Here is a 20,255-nt window from a genome sequence, read left to right as displayed (position 1 = left end):
TAGCGGAGGTGTCAAGAGGGGTGGTGGTTATTACAGCTGGGTGCCATCAGCATACATGTAGCACCTATTGTATCTTGTTGCCAAGGCACAGTATGAAGGTGAGAAATAGGCAGGAGCCAAGGATAGATCATTGGCAGATTCCAAAAATGACAGTGCAAGGTGGAAAGAGAAGCCAACTGCAGGTGATTCTTTGGCTACGACTAGATAGATAGATAGAAATGGAACCAGGTGAGAGCAGTCCCACACAACTGGACAATGAAGGAGTCACATTGGAGGAGGATGGTGTGGTCAACCCTGTCAAAGACTGCAAATAGGTCGAGAAGGACAAAACCTGATTAGAGGGGTTCAAACATGGAGTTGCGTGAAAGATGGGTATGGATTTGAGAAGCGACATCACCTTCAAGGACTTTGAAGGGTGGTTCTGTTGGGTGGCAATTTGCAGGTCCTTCGGGGCCATATGTGGGTTCTAAAGCAGGGGGTGATGGTTGAGGGAGCACGTCAGTCTCAGGGACAGGAGGACAGGATGAACTCACAAAGGGCATGTGGTGAGATAAACTAGAGAATTCTTCATTGGACTAAATTTCCAAATTAGATATAAAAAAGGACTTATTTACATGTGAATGCTTTACTTTGGGTGTTTTAAAAAAAATTAATGGTATCCTAAATTTAAGGGTTGCTTGTGGATGCCCAAGTGGCATTGGGTATGCTTGACACTAACCCACTGTCCTGGACAAAACAAGGCTCCCAATTCCATATCTCCAGTTCCCACTTTACCCAAGTACTGTGCTTCGTAGCCTAGCCTTCAAGCTACCATTGAGAAATGCCACTGGGCATAAACTGAAATACTTCCTTTGTGTACTACACATTGAGCGCTCAGCTCAACCTTTTTTGCTACCACTTTTATCTTTTTTACACACGACTTAGAGCACAAATCAATAATTTACTTGAAAACACAATTACCCGCTGCTGAGGATGCGTGTTATCTTGACGCATACCTCCCAACGTGGGGGAGAGGGAGACTGTGCTGAATGTTAACCATTAACATCTCCAGGATTAATCTAATATATAATCATATCATTGTATTTTACCAATCTCTGCAGCAAGAATGACTAAAGGTTGTCTAACTGAGAAAGCCAAAAGCTTCCAGGAGACTGTTTGAATCTCCTGGGACATCTATCACTCCACGTCAGGGCTGAGTCAGAAGTGCGCTGCGTCTGCGCAGTGAGTGCGGCGATTGAATTGGGCATCCGGGTTCTGGGTAAAGTATTCTGGAACGTTGTTGCGCGTTCTCTTCGCATTCTCAGTTGTTGCGGTTTCAATGGGTCGAATGGGAATACAGAAGGTTCGGTACTGAGGTGGCGCGTGGTCTGTCAACCTGGGAGGAGGTTGTGCGCAGTATTTTACACCGGTCTGTGACTTCCACTCACAGAGGGAGAGGGGCCTGGCCGCACATTGTGTTGCAGTCGGGAACTGAAGGCTCAGTTTTCCCTCTGAGAACTGTGACTTTTGGATATCTGGGGTTTGTACATTACTAAACCCCAGAATATCCAACTATCAATTACTTCCTGCTGCAGGCACGAAGAAATTTAAGGAGCTTGATATGGTCACCTCTTAAGTTCTAAAACCTAACTAAATTTGCTGTGTGTTTCAGTGGGAACTTAATGGTAATACAAAGACACTTCTAGTTAAGGAACTTTTGATGAAATTTTAGTTTCTGGTACTATGAAGTATAGTTTATTGTGGTTAAAAGAATTTAACATTCTTTCGAAGTGTAGGGCTCATGGGGATAATACAGTAGCACAGATAGAAGAATGGTTAAAGGATAGAAAATAGGAATAGTTTGGGTTGGCAGGCAGCTACTAGTGGCATGCTTCAAGGATCAGTGCTTAACTATTTATGATCTGTATTGATGATGTGGATGAAAGAACCAAGTGTAATTTATCGAAGTTTGCTGATACAAAGCTAGGTGGGGAAATAAACTGAAGACACAGAATCTGCAAAGGGATGTAAACAGGTTAAATGAATGGACAAGAAGGTGGCAGTTAGAACATAATGGGGAAATGTGAGGTTTCGCCTTGGTGGCAAGAATAGTAAAAGAAAACTTTTTAAATGGTGAGAAACTATTATATTGTTCAGAGGGACTTGGATGCCCTATACATAAAACACAAAGTTAATATGAAGGTGTAGCAAGTAATTAGGAAAGCCTTTAATGTCCAATGGGGTTGGAGTACAAGAGTCAGGAAGTTTTCCTGCAATTGTACAGAGCTTTGGTGAGACTACATCTGGAGTACTATGTACAGTTTTGGTCTGTACTTGCCTTAGAGATGGTGCAATGAAGGTTCTTGAGATTGCTTCCTGGGAAAAGAGGGATGACCTATGAGGAGAGTGAGTAGAATGGGCCTATCCTCTGGAGTTTAGAAGAATGAAGTAATTTCATTTAAACATATAAGATTTTGAGAGTGCTTGGAAGGGATAGATGTTGAAAGACTATTTTCCCTGGATGGAGAGTCTAGAACTAAGGTGGAAAATCTCAGGATAAAGGTCTGGCCATTTAGGATTGAAATGAGGAGAAATGTACTCAGAGGGTTGTGAATGTTTGGAATTTTCTACCCTAGAGGTTAGTGGATGCTGAGGCATTGAGTATATTCAGTGCTGAGAACGATAGACTTTTGGGCACTAAAGGAGTGAAGGGATGTGAGGATCAGAGAGGGAAGTGGAGTTGAGGTTGAAGATCAGCCATGATCTTTATGATTGGCACAGTAGGTTTGAGGGGCCATGTGGTCTACTCCTGCTCTGATCTCTTATGTTATGTTCTTAATAAACACAGCTTAATATATTGGATTTTATTTTCATAATCAAGTCATGTCTTAGGAAATTCTTGTTTGAGCTGTCACTTATTAAAATGCAGCACTATCAAATTTCTAATGGACTACAAACTGTATCCTTAATTGTTTTCAGAGTAGTAACCTTTATATAATATAATTTGTGTGTGTATATAGACTGAAGAAGCTACTGAGTTATTGAGGTTCGGATCATGAACATGAGGAATATGGTGAGGAAAGTCTAATATCAAAGCAAATAGCTATAGAAAAATATATACATGGTATATATTAAGATTGAAGTTTAGACCAGCATAAGCAGCTGTTCTTCATGTGTAAGTAAGTGTTGGTAAGATATTCAGCAATGAGGGGATCATTGCCTTGTGTTATATCTACATGCTTTACTTTCCAACTGAGGTTACCGGATAGCAGTCAGGAGTGGGAGCCAACTCAGTACAGATAACAAGAACTTGTATTTATATAACACCTTTAATATAATAAAACTTTGCAAGGCACTTGACAAGTGTTATAAAACAAAATTTGACACCGAACTACTTAAAAATATATTTATTAAGCCAGAAGCCCAAAAGCTTGATCAGAGAGGTAAGTTTTAAGGTGCATCTTCAAGGAGGATAAAGTGGTGGAGAGGTTTCGAGAGGGAATTCCAGAGCTTCGGGTCTTGGTTAAAGGCAGGGCAGCAATGGTGGAGTGATTAAAATCAGCAGTTCTCAAGAGGTCAGAATTAGAGGAGTGCTGAGTTGTCAGAGGCTGTAAGGCTGGAGGAGATTCAAAGATGATGAGGGCCAAAGTCATGGAGGGATTTGAAAACCAAGATGAAAATTTTAAAAATCGAGGTGTTGCTTAACTGGGAGCCACTGCAGGACAGTAAGGACAGGGGAGATGGGTGAGTGGGATTTGTACAAGTTAGGATACAGGTAGTTTGAGGAGGGTAGGATTTGGAATGCCGGTCATGCGCTGTAATATTGAAGTTTAGAGGTAACAAAGGCATGGACGAGGGTTTGAGCAGCAGATGAGCTGATGTAAGGGTGAAGTCAGGAGATGTTTTGCTTGTTATTAGATCATCCAATCTGGAGCATTCTTGGATTGTTTGGTTTGGTCTGTGATGCAGTGACTCGCCGAGTATTAGAGGAGTTCCACTTTTACTTTTTTGAGTAAATGCTGTTGCGTCACACATTCCTAAAAAGAAACTTATGATCAAACCCAGTTAATTTGGTATGTGCTTGGACTCTAAAGCACATATCAGATCAGGTGGGTTTAATTCCCCCACTGCCTTATGGCTATTATGCTGCCATTTCTGTTGTTTGTTGCACATACTGGATGCTATGGGGTCGGGGGTGTCCTGTGCTCAAGAGGAAGAAAATATATGGCTTTCATTGGTGACTAAGATGCTGGGATAACTCTGCTGCCACAGTGAGAATGAGGCCAAGGGAAGTTTAATTGTTACAGCGGTTTAAGGTGGGTACACACTGGGGGAGGGAAGGTGAAGTAGAAACATATTGGGAGGACAAATGAGGAATTCTCAAATATAGTGATGAAACTTAGGTAAAATCTCTCCAGTGGGGACCAAGATGATCTGAGATGCAGGGCAGAATGAGGATCTTGCATAAGGGGGAATTTTAGGTTGGTCAGGGGGAAGTAAGAATACATGCTGAATCTACATTGTTAAATTATGACAGTGCATGTGTTTGCTACCAAAATAGTGTTAGAAAAAATTGATGCTTCATAATTTTAATTGTTTTGGGTAAATCTAACTTTTCTAGTTATGGGTTACTCAATATTCCCCTCTTCCCCATTACTCTACTGTATGCTGTGATCTTGCCGCATGAGGAAGGTGGTAGTCTAGATTTTCTGATTGGTATTTTACTGCTGATGTAACTCCATTTATTTTAAAGTAATACTGATTTAAAAACCTAGGCCACTTCTACTACTTTGTAAAGCCACAGCAATAACTTGCAGTATCAATAAATTGCTTGGGATATATAAAATCATTATTTGCTGTTGGGTGAATCATCTAATAAAGGGTTAAAGTATTTCAATGATCCTTTAACAGCTGTTGAACAGCAAACATTATAAACATACTACCAACTTGCAAAAATTCATTTTGGAGCTCCTCAACCCCCTGCTATCTTCCAGTTTCTTAAATACATTTTAAACTTAACTGCATATTAAGATTTTCAATATATACTTAACTGGCTGACATTTGTGGGCATCATATTGTCTTGGCTCATTCTAAGTTCCTGATGAGTCGTAATACTCCTGTCCCGCAACTGGTACTCAATTTTTAAATTCTCATCCTTGTTTTCAAATCCCTCCCTCCCCACCCCCCATTACCTCACCCCTTCCTACCCCCCCATTACCTCACCCCTTCCTATCTCTGTAACCTCCTGTAGCCCTGCAACCCTCCGAGATCTCTGCGTTACTTCAATTCTGGTCTTTTGTGCATCTCCTATCCACTCCACCAGTTGTGGCTGTGCTGATAGCTGCCTAGGCTCTAAACTCTGGAATTCCCTCCCTAAACCCCTCTCTCTTTTAAGATGTTCCTTAAAACCTGCTTCCTGCCCTAATATTGCTTAATGTGGCATGTCAATTTTTTTTGATGCTGTGTGAAACCCTTTGGGATGTTTATGATAAAGGCACAATATAAATGCAAGTTATTATTGTACTGAGCGTCACTAACAGGAGACTAAGTACAGAATGACAAATTTACATAAGCAATTTTCAAAATGTGGACATGGAAATTTGTAATAAAAGTATAAACATAAGGGCAGAATGTCTGATTTTTAAAATGAGAATTGCATTGCATCTGTGCACCTGGTCAGATGGAAGTGATATTTGACATATATATTGCAATGAGACACATGAATGAATATCCTATATGGTGTATTGCCCATTATTTGTGCCATAGCAATGCTGGACAAAAATGTTGGTGTGTTCCTGCAGTTGAGCTTTGCTAAGGTAGTGGACAGATTTAAATTTTGAGGCCTTGTATTTAAACTTTGTAGGACATCTTTTGCCTATTTCGATTGATGACAGAGTAATCAAGTGCACAAAGCAATAGTGGAGTTTGAAAAATGTGTTTGTATGTACATTATATTTTTTCATTTGCTGGGACCTCTTTCCATGGCACACTTGGGTAGGTGCTGCAGCCATTTTTCTTATTCCTGGGTGCAGAAACAATACAGGGAGTCCATTTAAATTATGGCAATACAACAGCTTGCAGTTATACTGTGCTTTTATTGTAGAATGGAGGGAATTTCAGGACATGGGGCCCAGACTGCTGAAAATGTGGTTACCAATGTTGGAGTGAAGGGAAGGGGGTATTGCGCAAGGTTGCAGGGGCAGAAGAATGAAGCAATTTTGATGGAGGGTTGGAAGCAGTGGGTGGAAAAGGTTATAGGGAGAGGCAATCCCATGAAGGTATTTAAACATGAACGTGAGAAATTTAAAAGGGAGATTGGGAGCCGGTGTAGATCAACAAGGACGGGCTGACTGGCGAGCGGATTTTGGTGTGGGATAACAGCAACAATATGCATTGTATAGCACCTTTCATGTATTAAAATGTCTGTGGGCAGCAAAGTTCTACTTAAGCTGAAGTTTCCGGAAGGGGAAACATGGAAGGCTGGCCAGAACATCATCAGAATAGTTGAGTCTGCAGGTGGCCAAGAGATGAGTGAGGATTTCAGCAGCAAAAAACGCGGATCCTGGAAATTAGCTGCTGCTAACAAGTCCGGTCCTACGGAAGTGCACTTTTGTAAGGTCGAAGAGAAGAATCTGTTCCGGTGCCCTATTTTTAATTCTAATCATCCTAATTTGAGTTTCCCCCTCAACATAATGAGCAGCTGAGTTCAATCTTGAAAGTTGCTCAAGCAAACGTGCTGATGATGGGCATCACTTGTGTTTTTTGGATACTTATATAATGAAAAGAAAATAGTGGCAGCTGTGACAAATGCAGAGCGACAGACACAGAATGAGACACAAAGAGTAAAACAATTGCAGGAGCCAAATGCTAAACAAATTCAATATTTGCAGAGATCTCTTAGAAACTTAAAAATCTTTGGATAATAGTCTAAAAGGAGTAGAAGAGCAAAAGGATCTAGGGGTGCAGATACACAAATCACTAAAAGTTGTGACATGAGTTAATAAGGCCATAAAAAAAGCAAACAAAGTACTGGAGCACCTTTCTAGAATTGCAAAACATGGAAATTCTGTTAAAGTTGTATGGAATCCTAGTTAGATCACACTTTTGGGACACTGTGCACCGTTCTGGTCTCCATATTATACAAAGAATATAGAGGTGCTGAAACTGGTGTTAAAAAGAGTTACAGGGATGATACCAGAACTGAGAAGTTATAACTATCAGGAGAGATTGAACAGTTGGGCCTGCTCTAGAGAAAAGGGAAGGCTGAGGGATGACCTGATGGAGGTTTTTAGAATTATGAATGAGTTTTTTTACTGTAGACATGAGGGAGAAAGGAATAGGAGGATGCGGATAGAGTTGGTTGCAGTCGGGTGGGAGGAGCTTCATGAATATTGGCATAAACCATTTTTGGCTGAATGGCCTGTTTCTGTGCTGTAAATTCCACGTAAGTTGCAAGCCAGAGCTGGTAATCAGCTCTTGCAGGACTGTGAGGCCCACACCAGATGTCTCCCTTCACTGCTTACAGACCTCAAAAATCCATTTTCCTTCCCTTGTTCAGCCAAACCCCAGGTTTCTCTACAGTAGTGCTGGACTACAGGATCCCTTCATTTTGCTGCTAATCAAAAGAAATATGAGCAGCAATAGGCCATTCAGCCCCTTGAGCCTGCTCCATCGTTCAATAAAATCATGGCTGATGTACCTTGCTTAATCTTCCTGCACTATCCCGATACCCCTTGATTCCCTGAGTATCCAAAAATCTGTTGTGATCTCTCACTTGACTATGCTCAATGACTGTGCATCCACAGCTCTGTGGGATAGTGTGTTCCATAGATTCACAACGCTTTGAGTGAAGAAATTTCTCCTCATCTCGGTACTAAATAGCCGACCCCTTATTCTAAGTTCTAGACTTTCCATCCAGGTAATCCAGCATCTACTTTGTCAAGCCCTGAACAATTTTTGCAGAGATCTTTTAGAAACTTAATTTTTTTTGGATAATAAGAGTCTAAAAGGAATAGAAGAGCAAAAGGATCGAGGGGGTGCAGATACACAAATCGCTAAAAGTTGTGACACGAGTTAATAAGGCCATAAAACAAAATACTGGAGTTCCTTTCTGGAGGGGTAGAATTGAAAAGCCGAGAAATTCTGTTAAAATTGTATAGAATCCTAGTTAGATCACACTTGGGACATTGCACCGTTCTGGTCTCCATGATACATTTTTCCAAACTCTAGGGAATACAGGCCCAGTCTACTCAATGTTCCCTCATTGGACAGTTCCCTTATCCTAGGAATCAGTCGGATGAACTTTCATTGCCCTCCCCCTAAGGCAAGTATATCTTTCCTATCACCAAGGCCCTATATAATTGCAGCAATTCTTTATTCTTAAACTCCAATCCCTTTGCAATAAAGGCTAACATACCATTTGCTTTCCTAATTGTTTGCTGTACCTGCAAGTTAACTTTCTGTGATTCATGTTCAAAGGCACCTGAATACCAGCATTTCCCAGTCTCTCCATTTAAAAAATATTCTGCTTTTCTTAAAGTGGATAACTGCATGTTTCTTCGCCTGATATTCCATCTGCCACTTTCTTGCCCACTCACTTAACCTGTCTGTATCCTTTTTCAGCCTCTGTTACAGCTTACTTGTCCACCTAACTTTGTATTGTTAGCTAACATGGATACATTACATTCAATCCCCTCATCTAGCAGATATGAATTGCTGAGGCCCAAGCGTCCACAACCCCAGTGTTGCCAAATTCCAGGATCCCTACCACAGTTTTGCTAAACTCCTGGAACCCCACTCCACTTCTCCTAAATTGCAGGACCATCCTTTCAGTCCGACAAAAACAAATGATCACATATCCCTGACAGCCCCTCTTCCCACTCCCCCATCCCCAGTGGTATCAAGCCCAGCAATGCCCTCCCACTGCCTACTGTGCGAATCCCAGACTCTTCCCCAGCACTTGTAAATGCTGGTACACCTTGCTATCTATCCTCAGGTTTAAAAATGGTAATTGATAAAAATTAAAAATGTAGTTTAAAGAACTATGTATAACAAAAGGGACTCAGTTATGGTTTTTACAAAAATAATGAAGAGTTATTTTTCTCATTTGTAATCTCTATGTAATACAATAATAGCTATCTTGTGCTAGATCGAGAGATTACATTTTAAATATTAATTTAAACTCCGATTTAAAGTCGATTAACAAAAATACCAGTACAAACCTGAGAGTACCATGTAATGTGGATGGGGTTGTCCTCGTGTTGCAATCCAAATGGCATAAGCACGTTTGTTAAAGAACATTCTCGGCTTCCATATCAGCCACTGCAATTTTAACGGAAGATGGGTGCAAACCCCGTTTATGCTGCATAAATGGAAGTTCCACTGGCATTACAGAGGCCGACCAGGAAATTCCCGATGTATATTTTCTAACGCAGTGTGAGCAATGTCGAAGGAGAGCCATTGCTTGTTTTGAAAACACAAACTGAGTTAGCTTCCTGTTCACCTATTAACCCAGTGTTCGCTGACCTACATTTGCTCTCAGTTAAGCAGCGCCTTGATTTTCAAATTCTCATTCTTGTTTTCAAATCCATCCCCCCTCCCTATTTCTGTAATCTTCCCCAGACCTACACCCCACCGAGATATCAGCACTTTTCCACTACTGGCCTCTTGAGCTTTCCCAGTTTTAATCAATCCACTATTGGTGGCCGTGCCTTCAACTGCCATGGCCCAAAGCTCTGAAGTTCCCTTCCTAAACCTCTCTGCCTCTATACCTCTCTATCCTCCTTATAGCTCATTGATCAAACTTTTGGTAATCTGCCGTAATAACTCCTTGTGTGGCTCAGTGTCAAATTCTGTTTGATAATGCTCCTGTGAAGCGCATGGGAATATTTTACAACATTGAAGGCGCTATATAAATACAAGTTGTTTTGGTTACAAGATGGTAATATATATGACAGCACCTGGAGTACTGTGTGCAGTTTTAGTCCCCTTACCTTAGGAAGGATATTGCCATAGAGGGAGTGCAACGAAGGTTCACCAGACTTGTTCCCGGGATGGTGGGACTGTCCTATGAAGAAAGATTGGGGAAACTGGGCTTGTATTCTCTAGAGTTTCGAAGAATGAGAGGTGATTTCATTGAAACTTACAAAATACTTAAAGGGATGACAGTGTAGATGCCGCTAAGATGTTTCCCCGGTTTGGTGAGTCTAGAACCAGGGGACACAATTTCAAAATAAGGGGGAAGCCACTTAGGACAGAGATGAGGAGAAATTTCTTTACTCAGAGGGTTGTGAATCTTTGGAATTCTCTACCCCAGAGGGCTGTGGAAGCTCAGTCATTGAATATGTTTAAAGCAGAGATTGACAGATTTCTAAATACCAATGACATATGGGGATAGGAGGATAGTGTGGGGGAAAAAGGCATTGAAGTGGAAGATCAGCCATGATCGTATTGAATGGCGGAGCAGGCTGAATGGCCTACTGCTGCTCCTATGCTCATATGAAGGTTCAGAGGACAGAAGAGAAAGTTATTTAAGCATTTTGAGTTCCAAAAGATGTTCTGCCCAGAATTTGCTGGGTAAATAACAGTGAGATCATGGTGTTTTCCATTATTAATGCGTTAAAAAAAACCTATCAATTTGTAGTGAATGCCAAGAAGTTCCTGCATTTGTACTGTTAATGTGAATGAATCTCACCGCAGACATTTAGGGTTGGTAATTGATGTCATAAGGAGCCTGTAATTAGTGTGATTTTTGGTCCTGGTGTGAAGCTCAACCTTGGAGGCCCAGAAAAGAAACAGTTGAAACTATGGAGTCTCATTCCTGCAGATGGTAAATTGTTCCTAGAGGTTTTTAAAAATTAAAATATTTGTTTTTTTAAAAAGAAATCTTACTCTTCCCTTCTGTCTTTTTCTGTCTCACTACATTCTTTCAATCCCTCCCTTATTTCTCCGTATATATCTAATACCTGTAGTTCCTTCATTGTTCACTCTGTTTCTGTGTAATTATATTTCGCTGGTTAAGATATGGACCATTGGACCTGAGGTTCATGAGGTCCCAGATGCCCTGTTGACCTTGCTGTGACAAATTCACTTTTCCAGCAATATATGGTACAAAAATATAATTAGAAGGGTGAGGTTTTAAAAATCCAATTCATGGCACTCAAAGATACAGCTGCAGTTATTTCTGGACCAGTGTATCCTTGGAATACACTATAATCTTTCTTTGTGTCTTAATAGTGTATACAAATGGAGTTTGTTGGGAAGTGTATATATTTTCTGCAGCTGGGTTTTCTGGACACTGAGCAGTGAGTATATATAGTTGAGTCACTTTGAACTATATTGCTACAGTATTGTGTGTTTTGAATTGTAATACTTATACATAATATGCACTATTAATTTCTTTTGTTGTCTACCTCATGGAATATTAGCAAACAGTTAAACTCTTTGTTCTTTCCCTGTCCACCAATATGCCTTTAGGGCTGATTTAAAAAAAAACTTCATTGTCTGTAAATGATTTGTGTAACTTTTTAACCAGCAAAGAATTTAAGTTTTAGTATTCGTCTTCATTTTTAAAGCTCAAAGTAGTTTTAATGGCACTGGACTTTATTCAGGTTAGGTTACCTAATGTATACATATTGCCCCAAATCTGCAACAGGTATCTGATTTGTTTTGTCTAATGAAAACACAAAGTGTAGGGAAATAGTTTTTAAAGATTTCTTTGCAGGGTCCTGCTGCAAATATGAACACTCCAAGAAAATGTGATGTAATGGGTCAACACATTTTCCTTTCACCTCTGGGATCTGGATTTTAATCTAGCCCAGACTGATGGGATGAGAGTTTATTCTGTGCTGCTGAATGGATCCTGTGTGGAATTCATTTAGTTGGTCTCAACCCAGCCCATAGTGGGGATGAGAGGTCTGAACTTAAATCTCCCAACAGTTCGGCCCAAATTAGCAGCCTCACTCAGAATAAGGAAGACTGGTGTAAAATATGAAGATGTCACAAGAGCACAATAGGGGGTTTTGTTTTGGGATTAAAGCATGCTTTTGGCCAGAGCAAAGGGAGCTCTACTTTGTATTGGGCCCATTCCTGATTGATTTACATACCAGCATTCTTCACTTTGATGAGAAATAAAAATATATGTGCTCTGAGTTTTGAGCTTGTTCCAGTTTAGTGGTTTATACAAGCCTTATATGAACTCTGTTAATGGCCCATTTGTTTATATTACAGAGGAATGGAGTTAAATTAGTTCGTTATAAATCACTCAGCCTTCGATCTTTTGGTATGTGACATTATCTTAATCCTGATGAAATTACTGCCTTATAGCTGCCTCCACGTATTCGTTACTTGATCAAAATAGCAGTAAAAGGTTATTTATAATTTTCAGTTGATACACAGTAGGACCGAAAGTAACTCCCTGACAGAATTGCAAGAGGTCAACTGTGCAATGCTTTTAGGAACTCGCTTTACAAATATTCCATTATTTCCAGAATTGCATTCTCCATGCCAACAACGTTTTACAAATGATTCACTGATCTAATCTCATTAAACAGATGCAGTTCACCAATTCAATAGAGTGATTTTCGCAAATGTGAGAGTATCCCTCCTAAAAAGAGCCTACTTTGCCTAACATCTTTCTACATTGCTTTTTGAGAGTCTGTCTGTGCAAACGCTTTACGTTATAACTGATATAAATTTCATAGATTAACCAAAAATATACCATGTTCTTGAAGGACAATATCACAGGCTAATTTTAATAATGATATTGCTATATATGAACAATTAGTTACAGGCTTAAATTAAAATATTTACTCAAGTGGGGCTTCAAGATTTGTTGCCATTTTATCTATGAAAAATCCTTATCCAGTATACTGTACTAGTCATTATGCAGAGGTAGTTGCTAATTGGCTTCTGGTTCCATATATGATTTCTGTGATGCTTAGCTTTCTGAAAAATAAATGTTTTCCTTTTCCTCTAAGTTTTTAAACTAATGTGTGTAGCAGAAGTTCGTAAATCATTTGAATTATGATAGGATAACCGTTCAAAATTAAATAGAGTTAAAATAGAACTTCTCATTTGAAGTTAAGATGAGCTGCTATCTATTGTGGTGCAGTCAATGCTGAGCCTATAAACAGCTCAGCTAGAAAAGAGGAACTTCATATAAAATCTAGGGTAAAATGATGAGTAGATTTGACTGTGGTACTAGGAACAAGGGAGTTCAAAGATGTCAGCTGACTGCAGCACCATTTCACTGAATGAAATAAAGCTGGTTAGACCATGTTGCCTTTTCTATTTGCATATTTGAAATAGGTTCTTGGAAATACATGTAAATGCTGGATACAAAAAGTAATTAAATCCACTATACTGGACACAAGTGATTCAGTTAGCTGCTTAAAGAGAGAAGTTACATGCGAGTACTCAAGGATATAAAATAAAGTACCTTCAATGGCACCTAGCTGGAGAGTAATGAACCACATTTTTCCAGCAAGAAATATAACAGAATGTTGTGTGTACAACTAAACTACAGGAAAGCTAATAATTGGTTTCCAATGAAAGTCGGCTGATAGTTAAAAAAATATAAATTGGATGTGCTGAACATGCATATATTTCAAGTTTAAAAGAAGAAAAAACATGAATACAAGACTCTTTAAATTCTCCATATGTTGGACATTTGTCAAAATGCATTTGTTCTCTTCAAACATATTAGCAAAGCTTTGATGCAGATCAGGTGAGGTAACCATCATGACACCAATCAAATTTAATAGTTTGGTACTGACATTTGTAAGCTGTGTCTTAACACTATTCAGCAGTTAAATAAACCCATGTCATGATGAAAGCTTAGTATAGATGCACAAGAGTTTTTTTCTGGGAATTGTATGTTATTTGGTTCTCTTTTGTAAAAGAGCCATAAATGATTTTATTGAGTAAACTAGATTACATTGGTCTGATGAGAGTCTACTGCAAATTTTGGAAAACTTTGCATCTGACATGTTCTTTAAGTGCATTGTCCTTGATGACTGTGTAGTAAAATCCATCCATGGGACATACACTGTTACAACGGTATGCACTTGCATTGCGTAAGTATGCATAGCATTTACAGTACCGAAACATGCCTTTTGGCCCAACAGATCTATGCTAGCATTTATGCTCCACACGAGCCTCCTCCTGTCTTTCTTCATCTCACCTATCAACATATCCAACCTCTGACGACCTCTTGTAGCCAATTTTGATATGAATAGTCCATCAATGATGACCCATCCTCAAAATAATGGTTGGTGAGATGGTGATGCTGTTTATGGTTTAGGGGAGGTCGCTGGGTACTTGTTAGAGATAGTTATTGGCACTCGTGTTATCTGCCACTAGTTAGCTCAAATCTAGGTGTAGGCTGGCAAGGGTTGTTCCATTATTTGCATGTTTAAATGACCAGTTATTTTCCTGTCAATCCCTGTTCAAGGAAAGCCAGTTTTTACTGTTCCTATCTAGGAATATAACACCGTATTGCCTTACTGAATCTGGTCACCAAGTTGAGGTCCGGTTATTATTCTTGGTGTCGGAAAAAATAAAGGAAGTCGTTGTCACATGGGTATGTATATTCATTGATTTCAGACCTTCCTTGTTTCTTTTCCTGGTATATCTGATCCTTTGTGGGCTATTGGAGTTCTTCTCTCTACTGTCTCGCTTCCGATCATAGCAATGGCATATTTTATTATTTTCATGATTTGTTTCTTTTTCAAATGAAAAGTGAATGTAGTCAAATTAGGAGCTGCTAAAGCTTCTAAAATTTTGATGTAGAGAAATTCTTTGGGGTTGACAGCAAACTAGATCTTAGAGGCTTTGTAAGGTGCAAGTATTATATAAGTTAAGTAGCTATTTTACATATTTAGTGGCAGTCTATTTTGTAAATAGAAGCATTGAAGAGAAAAAAGGACTCCTAATTAATGCAATACAGACCAGGTGTTGAATTCGGAGCTAATTAAAACGGAGAGCTGGTTGGGCACAGTGACTTTTGCTTCTTCCTATTAATTATGTATCAAACTAAGCCCTTTCCAGGATAATTGGGGCTTTCCTCCAAACCTATGTAATTTAGAAGATTCTACATTGAAATCTAGTTAAAGGTTAAATACCTGCCACCAAATGCGATCCTACATCAATCTAACATTATAGGAGTCTCTCAGCAACTTTACAAATGTTTTTTTTACAGAATTAATTTCATGCTGTTAGTTTCTGTTAGCCCTGTTTTGCTGGATATGAATTGTGTTTTCCATATTGACAGATACGAACTATGTGCATATTTATTTGCATGCCAAACAGAAAATACACTTTTAAATGGTGTCACAATAGGCATTATTAAATTCTGACCAAGATGTTGATTTTAACTCCATTGCGCAATCAGTCTATTTAGTGTTTTATGATTAACATTGAAACAGCCCTCATTGCTTGCTTTCAAAGTTTCCATGCAGCCTTGTATGTTAGTCAGGGCCTGCAGCTCGTCATTTTGCTTCCTGCCAGTTAGGTGAATTGACGGAATTTGTTTATTGGATAAAGTGATCCATTATATTGCCAGAAAAACTTCAGTGGTCATTTATTGCACCTTGGCAAGTATAGTATTTGTAGAACCAAGTTCTTGCCATAGGTCACTGAATGTACTTTATGTTTTTGTTTTTTTACATTAATGGGTCAGAATTTGCTGTCAACTTAACATTGAGGCAATTGGCCTTCGCATTATTAATATGCAAATCTTCTCCAAGTGAGGAGCAGATGTGAGGTTTAACACCAATATCCAAATGTGTCCGAGTTGCTCTGCTTCATTGTCAGCTTTGTGAAAACAGCATTTTGTTGTCTGCGTTATCATTGAAATGCATTGAATGGCATGAAGTTGCTGTAGTTACATAGCAGATATGAAGTAATTTTGTCACAGAAAGTCAAGTCATTTCGAGAGCAGGGAAGGTCAAGAGGAGATTTGACAGCAGTTTTTAAAATCATGAAGGGTTTAGATAGAGTAAATAAAGAAAAACTGTTTCCAGTGGCCCAAGGGTCGATAACAGATGACTTGAGGAAAACTTTTTAACACAACGAGTGGTTAGGATTTGAAATACACTGCTTAATAGGGTGGTGGATTCTGATTCAGCAGTAGCCTTCAAAAGAGAATTGGACAAATACTTGAAGGAGAAAAAAATTTCAGGGATATGGGGAAAGAGCAGGGCGGCCAGTACAGATTTGATGGGCTGAATAGCCTCCTGCTGTGCTGTACTATTGTATGATACATTGTACATTCGCACTGTGATATTGGCAATTTTTGCATTATGAAGGAAATACTTGTAGCACAGATTTCATAGAGCCTTTGATCTTTATGACAAATGATAACCTTGATTTATTAAGGAAATGTTTTTGCAATGGAACACTGGTAACTATCTACAGTGCTATTTGTTTCTTTTGTGACAGAAAAGATGTGATCTTTAGATGAGTCATTTTTGCAAGATGCTGCTTCACAATTAACAGAATCAAACTATCTTAATAAGAAGACAGTACTTGCACATAGTATTTGCTTTGGAATTAAATTGCCTTGAGCAGTAATGTGTTCATTATGACTTAGACCTTTTCAGTTTATGAGTTTGTGTGGACAATGTCAGTTAATCTCTATCAGAACAAGTGGGGTGTTTGTTCCTTATATGGCCCTGATGGGTGTATGATTGGTCTGAGGTGCCAATGTGTTAATCACATCCCTGTATTGCGGTAAGGGGCCAGCATGACAGCTGTCACCCTTGAGCCAAAGAAAGGAAGGTTTCGTATATTTATTAACAGTATATTTATTAACATTTCGTATATTTATTAACAGTTTTGAATATGGATTGGTAGGTTGAAATTGAAAACTTGTGCTGGTATTGTCAAATGATGCTATTTGAGGTGAGCTGTAGGATTTCTGTTCCCCTCATTTGGACTCTTCCTGTGTATCCTAGAATTATAAGCAGATATAGAAGAGCATGAATGTGGTACAGTAATAGACTCTTTGTATTTTCAGTTATTTTAACATAGGAAGGTCACAAACCAACCCACATGAATTAACAAGTCCACCACTCTGAAGTACTCTGAGCATAATGAATGCCCATTCATGAGCGTACAAGACTATTTTGTGGGGTTGGAGTGACTCAACTTTCTGAAAAACTTTCATTTCCGAACATTTGGGGAGGATTTCATATGATTTACTCAAGATCTCATTTGTCAGGATTCAGATCTCTGTTTCATTCAGTATGTGAATCCTTAAAGAAATGAGGTATGTAAAATTCACAAGCCTAAATAGAATTTTGTACTGCTGTTTTCTTTCAAATAAGTCACAAACCTAAACACTAACTATCTGTGACTAGGAATCAGATTGTTGCATCATGGCAATTAAAAAAAAAAAATCCTGACCAGCATTTATTGCCATCCCTAGTTATCCTTGAGGAGGTGGTCGTGAATCATCTTGACAGTCTGTGTGGTGAAGATGGTCTCACAAAACTGTTATGTAAGAAATTCCAGGATTTTGACCCAGTGATAGTGGATGAATGTTAAATAGGGGTCAAAGTCAGGTTGGTGTGTGACTTGCCAGAGAACTTGGACGTGATGGTATTACCAAGTGCCTGTTGCCTTTTTCTGTAGGTGGTGGAGCTCGCCTGTTTGGGAGTTGCTGCTGAAGAAGGTTTGACAAGTTGCTGCAGTACATCCTGTAGATAGGACACGCTGCAGCTCTGGTGCACCATTGATAGGTGTTTATCAATGGATGGGCTGCCAAGCAGTCAGACTGTTTGTCCTGGGTGGCATTGCGCTTCTTGAGTGTTGTTGGAACTGTACTCATCCAGGCAAGTGGAGAGTGTTCCATCACACTCCTGACTTATGCCTTGTAGATGGTTGAGAGGCTTTGGTGAATCAGGATTTGAGCCACTTGCAGCATTTTTGGCCTCTAACCTGCTCTCGTTACTGTGTCATGTATGTGACTGGGCCAGTTGAGCTTCTCGTCAAAGGTCATCTCCCCTAAGATGTTGATGGTGGTGGTCTTGGCAATAGTAATGCCATTGAATGTCAAGGGGAGGTGGTTATCGCTGGCCCTTGCCTGGTGTGAATGCTACTTGCCAGTTAACAGCACAAGCCTGAATGTTGTCCAGGTCTTGCTGCACGCGAACTTCATTTCATAGAATTATAGAAGAGTTACAGCACAGGAGGAAGCAATTCAGCCTGTTGTGCCCGTGCCGGCTGTCTGTAAGTGCAACTCAGCCAGTCCCACTGCCCTGCCTTTTTCCCATAGCCCTGCAAATATTTTCTCTTCGGATAATTATCCAATTCCCTTTTGAAAGCCATGATTGAAACTGCCTGCACCACACTCTCAGGCAGTGCAGCCCAGGTCCTAACCACTTGCAGTGAGGAAAAGTGGATTTTCCTCATGTCGCCTAACTTCTTTTGCCAATCACCTTAAATTGGTGTCCTCTGGTTCTCGACGCTTCCACCATTGTGAACAGTTTCTCCTTATCTACTCTGTCCCTCATGATTTTGAACACCTCTCTCAAATCTGAGGAGATTTGTTCTAAAGAGAACAGCCCCAGCATTTGCCAGTCTATCCACGTCTCATCCCTGAACCATTCTCGTAAATCTTTTCTGCACTCTCTCCATTGCCTTCACATCTTTGCCAAAGTGTGGTGCCCAGAATTGGACGCAATAGGAATTGCAAATGATGAACACTGTGCAATCATCAATGAACATCCCCACTTCTGGCTTTATGATAGAGGGAAAATCATTGATGTAGCAGCTGAAGATGGTTGAGCTTAGGACACTGCCCTGAGGAACTGCTGCAAAGAGTCCTGGGATTGAGGTGATTGGCTTCCAACAACCACAGCCATCTTCCTTTTTGCTAGGTTTGACTCCAACCAATGGAGAGTTTTTCTGCTGATTCTCAATGACTTCAATTTTACTAGGACTTCTTGATGCCACATTCAGTCCAATGCTGCCTTGATGCCAAGAGCGGTCACTCTGACCTTTGGAATTCAGCTTTTGTTCATGTTTGGACCAAGGCTGTAATGAGATCTGGAGCCAAATGGTTGAGCCAGAACCCAAACTGAGTATCAGTGAGCAGGTTATTGGTAAGTGCTGCTTGATAGCACAGTTGATGACTCCTTCCATCACTTATCTGTGTGTTAATATGCTGAATTGGAACTACTTATAGCAGCAGAATATGTCAATTTAGCATACCAGAAACAAACTAGTGCATGCTTAAATCAGTTGCCTTGTGCAACCTTCATTAATTCCTGACCTGAAGCAATACTACCCACAATCACCATGAGGTAATCTTCCAACAACACAGTTAAGGAACTTGTTAAAATCATTTGTTATCTCATCCAAAAATTCTCCTTATGGTGACTTGAAAATCCACAAAAGTAGTCACTTAACACCACTCCACAAAAATTAGCACTATTTCAATTAAACTGAAAGCTGACGACAGAACAAAAGGTTGCACGAGTCCTCCGCCACCTGGTAAATTAAGTTTGTTTTCCACATTTTGACAAGTTCATTGAAAAATCAGATATGACATAAATTTGCAATAGCATGAACATATGTAGGTTGTGGAAAATGTAATTTATGAATGGCCTGCCTCTCGTGAGCAATGAAATTGCCCACTGATGAAATATTTTCCTTTTTTGCTTATAACCAGACAGTATCTTTTCTTCAATAATAATAATGCTATGGGTACCTGCATGGGTCCTAGTTATGGCTGTCTTTTTGTGGGATATGTCGAAAATTTCTTGTTTCAGTCCTACTCAGGGCACCCTCCCCCAACCGTTTTGGATACTGTTGGGGGGGACGACTTACCAGGGGTAAGCAATGGGGTGCAGGTCTCTGGCACAGAGTCTGTCCCTGTTGCTCAGAAGGGAAAAGGGAAGAGGAGCAGAGCATTAGTCATTGGGGACTCCATAGTTAGGGGAACAGATAGGAGGTTCTGTGGGAACGAGAGAGACTCACGGTTGGTGTGTTGCCTCCCAGGTGCCAGGGTACGTGATGTCTCCGATCGTGTTTTTGGGATCCTTAAGGGGGAGGGGGAGCACCCCCAAGTCGTGGTCCACATAGGCACCAACGACATAGGTAGGAAGAGAGATGGGGATTTAAGGCAGAAATTCAGGGAGCTAGGGTGGAAGCTTAGAGCGAGAACAACCAGAGTTGTTATCTCTGGGTTGTTGCCTGTGCCACGTGCTAGCGAAGAGAGGAATAGGGAGAGAGAGGAGTTGAACACGTGGCTGCAGGGATGGTGTAGGAGG

General features: G+C 40.0%; 1 protein-coding gene across 9 annotated transcripts in view; it reads left to right on the top strand.

The window, feature by feature from the left end:
* The first annotated feature begins 1,225 nt into the window (after positions 1 to 1,225).
* Positions 1,226 to 20,255, top strand: part of focad (focadhesin) — a 268,225-nt gene continuing 249,195 nt past the window's right edge. For 4 of the 9 annotated variants that reach the window (XM_068030258.1, XM_068030268.1, XM_068030267.1 and 1 more), the window contains exon 1: positions 1,226 to 1,258. The gene's annotated coding sequence lies outside the window, so the exon portion shown is untranslated. Of the gene's footprint in view, positions 1,343 to 3,010; positions 3,053 to 11,217; positions 11,283 to 12,207; positions 12,260 to 14,460; positions 14,561 to 20,255 lie in introns of those variants that run through there. The other 5 variants (XM_068030261.1, XM_068030262.1, XM_068030260.1 and 2 more) reach the window with 5 other exon arrangements.

Source organism: Heterodontus francisci, chromosome 4 (assembly GCF_036365525.1).
Source record: "Heterodontus francisci isolate sHetFra1 chromosome 4, sHetFra1.hap1, whole genome shotgun sequence".
NCBI lineage: Eukaryota > Metazoa > Chordata > Chondrichthyes > Heterodontiformes > Heterodontidae > Heterodontus > Heterodontus francisci.
Note: the sequence above shows the minus strand (reverse complement) of the source record. Positions and strands in the feature narration are given on the sequence as shown.